Source organism: Mus pahari, chromosome 1 (genome assembly GCF_900095145.1).
Source record: "Mus pahari chromosome 1, PAHARI_EIJ_v1.1, whole genome shotgun sequence".
NCBI lineage: Eukaryota > Metazoa > Chordata > Mammalia > Rodentia > Muridae > Mus > Mus pahari.
In genome coordinates this window covers 8,093,776-8,101,916 of record NC_034590.1, presented here as the reverse complement: position 1 = coordinate 8,101,916, position 8,141 = coordinate 8,093,776, and the positions used below count along the sequence as shown (strand labels likewise).

At 50.7% G+C, this 8,141-nt stretch overlaps 1 long non-coding RNA gene across 1 annotated transcript in view; it reads right to left on the bottom strand.

The window, feature by feature from the left end:
• Positions 1 to 474: 474 nt before the first annotated feature.
• LOC115062583 overlaps positions 475 to 8,141 on the bottom strand; it is a 14,782-nt gene continuing 7,115 nt past the window's right edge. Inside the window, exons 2-3 of the long non-coding RNA XR_003842524.1 lie at positions 7,570 to 7,669; positions 475 to 1,231 (exon numbers count right to left, since the gene is read on the bottom strand). This is a non-coding gene — a long non-coding RNA (uncharacterized LOC115062583). The remainder of the gene's footprint in view (positions 1,232 to 7,569; positions 7,670 to 8,141) is intronic.

Genomic DNA, 8,141 nt, shown 5'->3' with positions numbered 1-8,141 from the left:
ACCTCAGTTTACCATCTGTGTCATAAGAAAATGGGGTGCCAGGATTCTAGACTCCAACTCTGATTGGGAATAAGACCAAGGATGGGCCTCCTGCACGGGGTTACCAGTATGGACCCCAAAGGTTCTGGCTACCTAGTGTTTATTTCCTTCTTCAGGGGCAGCCTCTAGCTTGGCTTTGGAAAACCAGCTCCCTCCTCCACTCCCCCATTTCAGCCCATGTGGTTTGCCCAAACCCTGGACAACAGATCATACGTCCTGGCTCTGACCAATGAGTGTTACCTTGAGACATTTGTTGGACATGCTGAAACTTTATTTTTCCTTGGGTGGCAAATCAAATCAGGAGACCCTAGAGGCTTTTTTTTTTTTTTTTCTGAGACAGGCTTTCTCTGTGTAGCTCTGGCTGTCCTTGAACTCTCTCTGTAGACCAGGCTGGCCTCGAACTCAGAAATCTGCCTGCCTCTGCCTCCCAAGTGCTGGGATCAAAGGCGTGTGCCACCACCACCTGGCTCCTAGAGGCTTTCTTGATGGTGCTAGTCCGGAGGTTAAGGAAGGTGAAGGCAGCCAAGAGAGATGAGTGGGGGTTCTTAAAACTTTGACCCAGAGCTGTGCCTGGGCCAACACCCTTCTGGATTTTTCCATGGCGAGAACATTTTTTATTCGTTTTCTGCTCAGACCAATGCAAGTCAGGATTCTTCTCCGGACACACCTTCTCACCCAATTCAGACACCCCCACTGAGGCTGACGCACAAATGCAGAGCAGTCCCAGGTGCAAATGACTGAACATCTGCAGAGAAAGTGTGCTTGAAAATAGTGCCCTAGGGGACACCTGCCTGGCTGAGCTGGGCTGTGTGAAGGGGCTGGGGAAGGGCTGGGTGGAGCCTGGGAGTGACCGTCTGTTGGAGAACTCAGGCTGGTCGCCTGTGCTTTGGAGATTTTTGGATGGGAGGGTGCTGAGCACATGGATAAAGCTCATGGGCCAGAGCATGAGTGTGAATGTTACACATGTATGTAGAACTCACACACAGAGAGACAGACAGACAGACAGACAGACAGACAGAAAGCAGGGTTAGAGGCATGAAACATTCTGTGGCTCCAGGAGCACTGTGGACACAGGCTGGATGCTGGTTCTGCAAGGCATGGGGCCCAGTTGGTTCTTTCTCCACCTAGTGCCATGTGATTCCCAGATGGAATGGCCTTCTCTTCCAGCATGGGCTAGGAGGGTCTCTGGTGCCTGTGTGAGAGCAGAGAGTCAGTCTCATAGCAATTCCAGCTTCCTGCACAGGGCTGGCCTCACAGGATTGGACTTAGAGAGAATCTTTGTTCTAACGGGTGCCCTGGGCAGTAGGGGGTCCCAGACACACAAGACTTCAGACAGGGAACACAGACACTTACAATGTAGCAACAACTTTCTTGTGAGACTTGAGAATGGGGAAGGTGGTGATTTCCATGTAGGCAGAGGTCAAGGGTAATAAACAGGGAAGGTCAAAGGCAGCCCTTGGCCCTCTTAGGAATGTATCACTCCATAGGCCCAGCCTGGCTGCTGCCAGACTCCTGAGGCTCTGACCCAGGCTGGGCAATTTGGAGACTTCTCTGAATCCTTACTGTGTCTGCTTTATCCTCTCCATGAACCGTCCTCTCTCCCCACCTGGCCTTTTGCCAAGACCACTTGGAGCCATACCCCTCTTCTGACACATTCCTCTCATCCTTGTTGATCCCATTTTCTGCCTCTCTGATGGACTCAGGCCTCCCGCTTGATTGGCCATTGAGCCCAACCTCCATCTTCACACTGGCCCCTGCCCTGCTTCCTCTGGCCAGAGCCAACCTGCCCTTTGCTCTGGAGCTGCCAGCAAGCACCCGGGGGGTGGGGGGGCGACTGCTTGCTGGCTTGGCCTCCTTCCTGGGCTTCAAAAACCCCTTCTGCTCTTCTCTGGAGTCTGGCCACCAAGCTGGGCCTTGGGGGAGAGCCTCCAACCAAGACATGTGTCCTAAGTTCTAAGCAGAATCCTCGCTTCAGCCTCTGCCAGCAGAACCCCACTGGCTAGGCGTGAGCTGTCCTCTGAAATGCCCAGAGGCTAAAATGTTCTTTGGAGGTAGGTGGAATGGAGGTGCCATTTCCAGCAGAATCCAAGGCTAACCAGTCATGAATGGGGCAGGAAGAGAGTCCTGCACCTGGCCACCTCCTCTCCACCCCCTGGGAGGAAGATACCTTGGAGAAAGGCCTGCCTAAGAACCAGGGGACCTGCTGACAGCTGGGGATCTTGCCTGGTGGCTGTAGATGAGGGTGGGGGAGGAGCACCTTCCCGCTCAGGGAACCTCTGCCCGAGGCCAGAGCTTCCCACACATTGCTCCCACTACCCAGGCCAGAACCTGCTGCTGAGCCTCCAGGGTCCCACCTGGGCTGGTCCAGGAAAGGGAGGGGCTGGAAGCAGCCAACCTTCTGCTCCATCAGGTGTCTGCATCAGGGTTTGTCCTTACCATACTTGTTAGGTTAGAAGACTAACAAGGCAGGCTATAAGGCCCTGCCTCTAGTCTCTTGGAAGACCCTGCCTTCTACCCAGACTTCCTGGGGCCCAGCACTACACTAAAGATGCCCCAACTTCATACCTCTGTACATCCCCTAAACCAGGGAAAGCTCAGTTGTTGTTTTTTTGTTATTGTTATTTGTTTTTTAAAGTAGTGGGGGTTGAACTCAGGATCTCAAGCATACTAGGCAAGCCACTCTACTGAGCCCTATCTTCAGCCCTCTTTGTTACTATTTTATTTTGAGACAGGATCTCATTTAGCTGAACTGCAATGCTGTCTCCACCTCCCTACCTTGCTAGGATTATACAGGTGTGGGCCATCACATCTGGCTTCAATGTTGACAGCCCTGGGTGGTGTCAAGGATGCCAGGAACAGGAGAACCAGAAGGTAGGGTGGCTGTCGTGAGGGCTACGATGTTGCTAGGCTACCTGGGTGTGTGTCTGGCTGAATGTTGACTGGTATTTTCCTGTCTTAGAGCCTTAGCTGATAGGTAGGTTCCCAAGGCTGTGCGCATGTGCCCAGCCTGCTGCCTGACACACGGTGAAACTTCAGTGTAGCTAGCTGTTCATGGCAGGGTTGTGAGGGTGGAGTATATCGGTCATTCTGCAGACCCGGACAGAGCTTACCACTGACCAAAGAAAGGAATGATCATGGCTGCCTTCCTTCCTGGCCTCCAAGGTCACAAATGCTCACACGCTATGCAACCATGTATTCACATACACACCTGGCTCGACGGCCCTGAGACCCAGCCACCTGCTGGAAAACCAAGAGCTGCCTCTTCAAAATAATGATTAAGAATCAGCGTTGACTATTCAAACCGAAACTCTCCAAACCCTCTCTGGAGGACTCTGATCTTCTAGAGCCCGTGGGCGAGAAAGCTCTTACCATAGTGGAAAATGCATTCTGCTGAAACGGAAGTCTTCCTCAATTTAGCTGAATCACTTTCTGGTGGTTAGGGAAGTCCTGGTCGCCTCTTGCCTGTCCCCTGATGCCTGTGGGTTAGCCCAGCTGGAAGACCCTCAGTCCACATCCCCTCCTGCTGAAGCCATGTCTGTCCTAGATCCAGCCCTTAACTCTGAGACTCCCCCACTGCTCAGGTAGCCTTGGATAACTGCTTCCTGTTTCCAAGTGACAATCCAGCGTTCTGCACAGCCAGACCAGGGGCATCTCTAGAGATGAGCACAGGCAGGAGCCAAGGGGGGTGGCGAGAGACCTGGGCATACCTGACAATTCCCATGTGCCCACAATCTCCTCCCGGGTCCCTTCACACTCTTGTGAAGCCTCTGGAATATAGCCGGGATCATGACCTCAATCCTGCAGAGCTCAGGGGCCTAGAGGTCTCAGAAGAGGCTCGATGCTCACATGAGCTCCCAAACAGTAGGCCTCGAGTTGGTTCCCAGAAGCTCATCTTATGCCACAGGAGCACAAGTCTGTGGGCAGAGACACTTGACCAAGGTGTGACAGGTATCTGCTTAGCTGACCCCCAGTTGGTTAGAGGATGGGCACTTCTGGGGGGGCTCCTGTACCCCCTCATCCTGGGAAACCCTTAGGAACAAACAGAGATGTAGCCAACTAGACACTCTGTGGAGGGTCTTGAATGTGGCAAGCTGAAGGTTAGGGAGGCTTTGTGGCGAGTGGGCGCCTCACAGGTTCCTAAACCCTAACACCAAACTGATGTGCAGGGATGAGCTTGCTTGCTGCAACCTTGGCTTCCCACCTAGGCTCTGCCCCTCAGCCATCTGGGGATCAGCAGGAACTGTGAAGTGAGCCCCTTGTCTGAGCTCTCTTTCAGCAGTCTGTGGGACATGCGCCCTGGGGTACCGCTTCCTGATGAGAACTGGAGATGCGGATACCCAGGACCTATGATAGCTGAGAAAATGAGGGCAATGGATGAGTCTCCGGGAACCAGGGGGCACGTGAATACAGTGCAGGGGACCGAGATCTAAGAAAACCCAGGTTCACTTTGGTGAGCTTAAGGATGGTGAGCCTTTGCTGCCGTCTAGCACCAAGGGCTGGGGACATGTCCCTGCTCAATGAATGAGACTGCCCTGCGGCACTCTCTGTAGCTTAGGGGTTGCCCCCCAAAAGCAACCGGTTTGATGTGGCCTTTGTCCCTCATGTCCCTCAAGGAGAGTGCCAAGCTAGAGGCTAGTGACATCACTGCCTAAGACCCCAAACTAGCAGGCTCAGGGACACCCCCACCCCCACCCCCACCCTGGAGCTCTGGCCCGGTCTCAATGCCCAGCAGGCATCAACTTGCCCTGCCCTGGGGCTATGAGGCCCAGTGCTCCCCAAGTCATCCCACACCCACTTGGACTGGATCCTCCACAGCTGCTGGCAGCCAGCATTTGAGAAATTAGGTGAGGGGGGCCTGGGACGAGGGTGAAGGGAACCATTTATGTCTAAAAGTCATCCTAAAATCTTCAACATACTTTTTTTATTTTTCAAAACAAAAGCTGTAAATGTTTGGGGGGGGTGAATGTAGCTTTGTGGGAAATGAGTCAGACAGCCATAAAATGTGTTTTTCTGAGCCTAGGGGATTATTTTACATCTTGTGGCATGAAGACACCAAGAAGAAGCCGGTCTCTAGATCCCTGGTGGGGCTGCACGCTCTGCTGGGCTGGAACTCAGTGTTGCCTCCGTCCTGAGCCAGAGGCTCTTGTCCCAGAATAGATGAGTTCCATGGTTTGCTCTCACCTCCCTGTGCCTCTCCTCTCTGCCTCCCTAAACTCACTTCTGATACTTCCAAGCCAAAGCGAGGCTTTAATATTTGTAGTCTGACAGCTGGAGTATACTCTGGTCATGCTTTGGGGATTCCTTACATCCCAATACTCATCTTATGCAGTTTGGGTGGGGTTGGCCCCCACCCCTAATGTAGGCAGGGCAAGGACATGACTTAGCGTTGGCCAATCAACACCTTCCATTCTCCTGGATACAGTATCTGCTTCAGCTAATGGTAAGATCAACTTCCATCATGGCCGACAACTTGAAGAAAGAGTTTTGATCATTGTAATGAAGCCTACTGTTTTGTAGCTGATTTTTTTTGAGAATGATTTAAAAAGGAAATGAGAGGTTTGGGAACATGTATATGTGCCATTGATGCTCAAGAAATGGATTTCTTTTCCTTCTAGTTTGGTTTTCTGTTGCTGTGATAAAACATTCTAACCAAAAGCAACTCAGAGGAGGAAAGGGTTTATTTGGTTTCTACTTCCAGGTCACAGTCTGTCACCGGAGGAAGTCAGAGCAGGAACTGATACAGAAACCAGAGAGGGACAGTACTCACTGTGGTCTCTCTGGCTTACTCCCACCTCCCTTCTTATACAAGCTAGACCACTTGCCAAGGAGTGGCACCACCCACAGTGGGCTGGGCCCTCCTCCATCAATTAGCATTCAAGATAGTGTCCAATAAATATTCCCACAGGTCAATGTAAAGGAGGAAATTCTTCACTTGAGGTTGCCGCTCACCAGACAAATCTAGGTTAAATCCAGTTGGCAATAAAAACTAACCAGGATACCTTCTATGCTATTGGGAAGTATTCTTAAATACTGGTGTGTAAAGGACCAAGATACAACCCGGGAAGAGGACAAGGTCTTTCTAATGATCATCACAGCCCATGTCCTTACCCTGAATTGTCCCCATTTCCTGGTGTTCTTCTCTTAGAGCTAGTGATCACTGTTATGTGTCTTCCCTGCATCCCACGCATACCTGAAACCTTGTGGTGGGCTGTATTACCCACGGGAAGAGACCGAGGCAGGGTGGAAGACGGGAACTTATCTAGGACCATAACACAATGACTGGTTCCAGAAATGCACCGGGGTAATGGACTTACTTTCTCTTTTGTATTGATGGTAAGGGAGTCATACCGAAGTCAGCTCACTCTCTACTTGCTCAAGTGTTTTCCTCCAGGAACGTGGGCAGGCACAGGGGGCACCATTTGTTCTTCTGCCTCAGCAATCTGTTTCCCTCCTTTGAGCTTCATGTTCACTTTCCTTGAAGATCTATACATTTTCAACTCTCACCCATTCTGGGTAATTGGAGCGGAGCTGACTCATCCAAACAAAGGGAAGGGATGGGATAACTTAGGGTTGGCCAATCAGCATCTTCCTTTCTCCCAGATACAGGGGACCACTCATTCAGTGATGAATCTAAGATCCAGTAGAGCTCAGTTCCAGGAAGTCTTTCTTTCTTTGAGTCACCACACGCAATCCCAAGACTTCAGGTGGAATTGTTCAGAAGTTAATTACTCCAAAATGTTTGTTTTGAGACCCTGAGATATTGTAACTCCAAACCAGATGGAAACCGAAGCCAATAGGAAGGCTGGAAAAATGAAGGAATGAGGGAACTCCGGACAACATGGTACCTGAAGACACACCTTACTGTGTGTTATATTCCTTCTTGGGCCAGGTCCTTTATCTGAGTCCTCAGCACAGCTTGGTGAGAGAGGTTTTGCTGGGAGTATTAATACCATGTGTCCATTCCTCTCTTCCTTCTTTCCTTTTTTCTTTCTTTTTCTTTTTCTATTCCCTCCTTCCTTCCTTCCTTTCTTTTTTTGTTTTTGTTTTTTTTCAACACAGGGTTTCTCTGTGTAGCCCTGGTTGTCCTGAAACTCATTCTGTAGATCAGGCTGATCTCGAACTCAGAGATCCCCCTGCCTCTGCCTCCCGAGTACTAGCATTAAAGGCGTGCCCCTCCACAGCCTAGCTTCCATGTGTTCATTTCTGCTTCAGCCACTCAAGCGAGGATTTCGGGAACCTTATTATTTCCTTAGTTGTTATTTTGTCTTACTGTGTAGTTTGGCTTCTAACTCATGGCTCCCTCTGCCTCCACCTCCTAAGTAGCTGGGATTACAGGTGTGCGTCAGCATTCTGGGCTTCAGTGAGCATTTGTAAGCCAGCTATTGGGTCTGCGGCTGAGAGTGAAGCTCTGGGACAACTCATACTGCCTGTGGTCCCTAGAAAGACCTCCCTTTGAGGTGAATTTGGGCGTGGGCTTTATGATGTCTTGATTGTTACATTTAAACAAAAGATTCAGTGCAACATTCTTACCTCTTTATCTTCCCATCTGTCCAAAGAGGCTGTTGACATGTTCAGGGGGGGAGCGAGAACTGGCTAACGCCTCAGACAGCAGCCTGTCTGACCACAGAGCCTAAGATGCGGGAAAACAGAGATTCCATCAAATGTGGCTTACAGCTGTATCCGCAGGTCTCAAGACTGACACCCTGTGAATACCAGCAAAAGAAACAGATATCTGGATGCCACCACTCTTTGGCTCAGTGAATGTCAATGTCTCCCCGCTGTAGTCAAGGTATTAAACCTAGGCTTCTTGCTCTGCCCTGGAAGGGAAGTGACTGTGTCACTCACAGAACAAGCAGGGATACATTTTGCAGGTCAAAGGGGATGCTGCAAACGGGCATCTTAGAACAACAAGAACACAACGGACTTTACTTTTTTAAACAGGGAGGCATAGCTGCCACACTTGCCTGACCCCCCAGGGAACTGTATCTGTCTTTCTCTCTGGCTTCCTTCGCAGACCCACTCCCTCTCTGAGCCATCTGCAGTTTCGCCCTTCAACCCAGAGAAATCCTTTGAGTAGCTGGAGCTATCTTGTTATTGCGCCC